We start from the raw sequence: 5,638 nt of genomic DNA, 5'->3' as shown, positions 1-5,638 counted from the left end.
AATAAGTATGTGAATTATAATTGAGGGGCTTGCACTTCTAGGAAGGCCAACATCCTAGAGCACACTACTCATCACAAAAAAAGTCTCACTATCTACATAGAAATCCATACTACAATCCTGAGAAGTGTTAAACTACAAAGATAGCATCTCCTATGCCTGAATATAGTTTCGGTTAAGCCCAATAGCAGAGGACTAAATCCTCTTACATAAACCCAATTAGATCTTCAACGATAGACCAAATCCTCTGCCTGAATGATATTACATTATTCACACATTACATCCATTTCCTATAACCACACATGATCTACAATGAGATCTTACATCTATATATACAAACCCTTTACCATAAACAATCAGGTAGGCCACTAGACAATAAACCAATTACATAATTACAAAACATGTCGGCCTTAGACCAAACAAATAATATCCAACACATAAGACATCCCAGAAACATATCGAGAAATCCAATCCACACGCTTCATTAAACCGGTCCATAACCTAGACGCGCTAAAGCAATTATCTCCATCGGCCAATTCTTGAACATGATCACCAACAACATCCTAAAACTCCACCAGAAGTTGCATCAACACCACTTATGCATATCATCAAAGATCTTCATCAAAAGATATGTCGGTGAAACCCTCACTGGAACCACAAGCCAAGCTTCCAAGAAAACAGGATAGCATCCGATCACCAGACCAAAACCAACTGACTGAATATGAACATGACCATCATGAATAAGCCAATTCCATAACCAAATCATATCGGAGCCTACCGGATCATGTTGGATCCAAACCAACCAAAAACTACTCAACCTATCAGGATTAGAAGGATGTCGGTAAAGCATCCAAACAACTAGTGTTGGCATCAATCACAAAACATTGATGCAACACATAATCATTTCCTCCAAATTGCCAACAATGATCACTTGACTTTATCATATATTTTTTTAAAGTCCAAGAACAACATTTTTGTTTTTTAATTAAGATTTTTGGCACAATCAAGGGCTTCCCAACTAATGATAATTATTTTTAAGAATATGTCTTCCCTTGATAAACTTAATTTGTGTGTTGTTGATAATTTTAGAGAGGATATCAGTTAGCCTTAAGACCAAAATCTTAGTATGAATTTTATAGGATACATTTAATAATATAGTGGGTCTCCAATTTTTAATGTTTTCTTTGTATTATTTGCTAAGAAGCTTAATAATACCTTTATTTATATTATCACCCAACAAAATTGTTTGGTCAAAGATCCATAGATTTTTATCTTTGTAGAATTCAATAGACTAACCATTTACACCATGACATTTCCCATTCTTAAAAAATTGAGTAGCCAACATAATTTCTTATTTACCAATGTCTATGTTCAACATTGCAACCTCTTATGCATTAATTTTCTTTGGAGTAAAAATATTACATAGATTTATACTTTTTTGCATGTGTTAGAGTTATCATTGGTTGTAAACGGATCATTATAATAAAAAAAATTAAAAAATTAAAAAATAAAAAAATAAAAAAATAAAAAATAAAAAACTGATATATCACCATTATTATATATTGATTATTATCAACAATAATAGGGTCAAGAGTCTCCTTACACTCCTTGTCCTTAAGCATATTAAAAACATTTATCAATACCATTAAACAAGTTTATCCTTGCTTTGATCCTTACTCTAAGATTTTTTATTTTGTAAGCATCTTAAGTTATGGCTAATCTCTCCCAAGTCAACAATTAATCATTCATTATTGGGATCAAGTTGAATTGAATACTCAACATTGAGTAGTATTTATTGAATAACTTCTCAAATATTCTATTGATGGTACATTATTCCCTAATATATTGGATCTTTAACAGACTTAAAATATTTTATAGGTCTACAGATACTTTATGACATCTATTAATAGATCTTTAACAACCATAATTAATAGCATACTTAGACTACGTCTTATTAATAGCATACTTAGACTACGTCTTATTAATTGCACTCATATTTGATCAAAATTGGTTTTATAAGAACAAGTGAAAACAGCAATATGTACATGAAGAATGATAAAAATGGAATACTGATCTTAGCCATATTTGTTGATGATATTATCTTTAGTGGAAATGACTCTTTATGCAAGAACTTTGGAAATGAAATGAGCAAAGAATTTGAGATGTCATTAATCGGTGAGATAAAATATTTTATAGGTCTGCAGATACTTTATAGGTCTCCAACAAATAATTAATAGCATCAATTAATAGCATACTTAAACTACGTCTTATTACATTATTCTAAAGATGTCATTAATCGGTGAGATAAAATATTTTATAGGTCTGCAGATACATCTTTTGGATCTTTAACTCAAGTGCCTTTAAACTTTTCTTCTAGAGTCCAAAGCTCTAATACCAATTGATAGTTCTGATACTAAATATGATTAGTACAGATGCCAAGCTAACAATATGAGAGGGGGGGGTGAATCATTCAAACTTAATCTTCAATAAAAACAAAAGATTCAACCTCGGTAACCTTATCAGAAAAACAGTAATGCATGCAAACCCATAAATAGATAAGATCACAAACATATAACACCATATTTAACGTGGAAACCCAAATAGGGAAAAACCACTGTGGGATTTCGGACCCACTAAGAAATATACTCTTCTAGAGTATGCTCGGTTAAAAGAAAATCCTGTTAAAGATTACAAACACATTGCTAGATGTGACCCGGTTAAGGGATTTCCCTCAGATATGTTAGGATCTTCACCTTGTTAGAAGTGACCTTGTTAAAGGATTTCAAACACTCAATAAGAATGTCACCTTGCTAGAGGATTTTACAAATAAGACTGTTAAGTCCACTCGGTTAAGAGATTTTCTGCTACTTCTCAAATTAACAGTAATAAAAATATGTTTGCAACTTCACATATAAAAATGCTAAAGTAGATTCCTATTTGTTCAATACAATTTAGACATAGAACTAATCTTGTCTATCTGCTGGGCTTCTATATTCTATTATTCTAACAGGTCTTCAAGCTTCTGTGCTCGGTAATCACTATGTAGCATCCCTGTGCATACACTTGCCCGCATGCATTGTTTATCAACTGTTTCCTATTTATAAACAATTAGGTAACCGCTTAATCTCCTTGATCACATTTCCCATGATCAATCATAGCCATCAGATATTTAATCTTGTCCAAGTTCAATGTATCCTTTGATCTGAAAACGTTTTACCCCGCCTTGGAACTTGCATTTTCACCTTGGAACTTGTGTTAGGGTATTGCGGTTCAATCTGAGCTGTAGATCTTCCCGTCAATCTTTCTTTACCATAGATTCTTTAACAATCTTCATACACGGCTTACCAATCATTTAATCTACTCCAGCTCATCAGCTTCCTTCATTAAATATCACATGTAAACATTTAATGCATTCTGTTATAGCTCAGTTGTAACTTGGTAAATACTAAACTTCACTCGGTAGACATCCTGCCTTCATTAACCAATAGCGATAACCTTAGGGTTTACCGACTAGGTTCCTTAGGATTTACCGACTAGGTTCCTTAGGATTTACAGACTAGGTTCTTTGCTCGATAACATAGTATAGTATTAACCTTTCAAACAATAGCATATGTAGGATATCAAAACAATCTAAACATCATGATCTCATCATTGTCTAACTCAATAATAGTTGCCCATTGAATAACTTATCCCCTTATTCATCATATTCTTTCTGTGTCTTTTACCGACATCTTTATACTCATCAAATCATACTTCTTAAGATATGGCAACATCATACTGAATTAGAAAATCAATTTCTTGACATCAATGACAAAATAATAATATCAAGATAGTAAAACATCTTTAATCAGTTATGTCCATAATCATCAACAACCTTCTCAATATCCTTATTGAAATGCCAACAATCTCTCATTGTAATTGGAATGCCAACCTTCTTCTTGTCTATTATAATGCCAACACCTGCAACTGGTGTGTTGTCATTGATGATATGACTAGCATGATGATTGTCAGAGTATGGGAAGATTTTTGAAAGTTTTGTTGTTGATTGTTGGGTGTTGAGTAGAGATGGATCATGGTTGTATAATATTGTTGTTGTGGATGTCCACCTTCTTGGTTCATGATGTATACAGTCATTATGATGTTTTAATGTTGATAATGTGTTAGTTGGCAAAGATGGTATAATTATGATAATTTTATATTAAGATGGGGATTAGATGTCTTGAGAAAAGGAACATTAAGATGAGGATTAGAAGCATGGAAATAGAGTGGATGTGATTGTGATGATCTTGTGTATGCTACAGGATGATGGTTTATCTCTATTAGGTGAGAAAATGATGTTTTGGGACATTTTGGTCTTTGGAAGATTGATGGAGTAAGTAGTTGCAGGAATGTATGTTGAAGACGGTTTGGAAGAATGTTATGCATGCCTCTATATTTTATGATATGGTCTTATGGATTTGAACATAATGCATATACTCTATGGACATTGCACTCATATCTTTTTAGGTGTATGGTGTTGCAGTTGACATGGTTGGTAACTATAGTTTGTTGGTAGTTTCGTTGTCTATCAAGATTGGTATGAAAAATGCTTTGCGTTCATTTTTTTGTTATTGTGGATTCAAGTACATTATTATAATGTGTGTGGTGTGTCTCAGCTCAAGTTTCAAGTGCTGGTGTGTTCTGCAAGAATTGATAATGATGTTTTGTTCATGATTGAGGTTTTTGGGCTTCTAGAATGAAGTGTTTTGTATTTGTTTGTGTCGCACCAACATGTTTTGATGTGACAATGAGAAATAAGTATATGGGAATATTTTTAGATTTTCATAGAATTTCCTTATGTGCTTTGCATGACGTTAGACGATCTATCTAAGGTTTTATTATGATTGTTGTTAGTGCTTCAAGATAATTGTTGTGGTTTGGCCAACAAGGTTTGTTCTCTTGTGTGTGGTGTAGCCTTGGGTATATCCACTTACATTAGAGGTTGTGTTATTTTGTATTTGGGTCCTACCTTGGCATGTTGGTATCTGCATTTGGTTAATTCATTTGGAAGATATGTTTTTGGGCCCACTCGTTATGTGCTACATGGTTTATCTACATGTTACCTTGTTCCTGACACTAGAGGATGTGGACTAGTGTTTTTAATGTTTGGATCCAATTAGAAAGATGTGAATGATATTTTAGGTCCTCTCTATCTCTATATTGGACCACTTTCACCAAAATTGTGTTTGGTGGCCGACTTGACAGGATTTATGTTTGTCCCTTGTTTCGGGCAATCTAATTGATGTTTTGTGATGAAGAGGATGATATACATAGAAGACCAAATCAATATGGTGTTGGAATTAGATTGTCATTGATTTCAACAAGAGAATGGTTGTAGACATGTGAAGCGCATAACATGCAGGTTATGCAATCGTGTATAACACATTGCAGGTTGCAGAGGAACTGGTAGGCACAAAAGAAGTGATTTCATGTGTTGCAGAGGTGCACATAAGGCGGATTCAAGTTCTACAAGGGTCCCCACTATAAAATTGATTCTCATTGGAGTATCGCTTCAAACTTGAAAAGTGGAAGTTGTTTTATAAGTTCGCAAGTCAGTTGTCTGTTTGATCCTCCAACCTCCGATATGGACCCAGCCTTGTCA

The sequence above is a fragment of the Cryptomeria japonica genome, chromosome 1, assembly GCF_030272615.1.
Source record: "Cryptomeria japonica chromosome 1, Sugi_1.0, whole genome shotgun sequence".
NCBI lineage: Eukaryota > Viridiplantae > Streptophyta > Pinopsida > Cupressales > Cupressaceae > Cryptomeria > Cryptomeria japonica.
Note: the sequence above shows the minus strand (reverse complement) of the source record.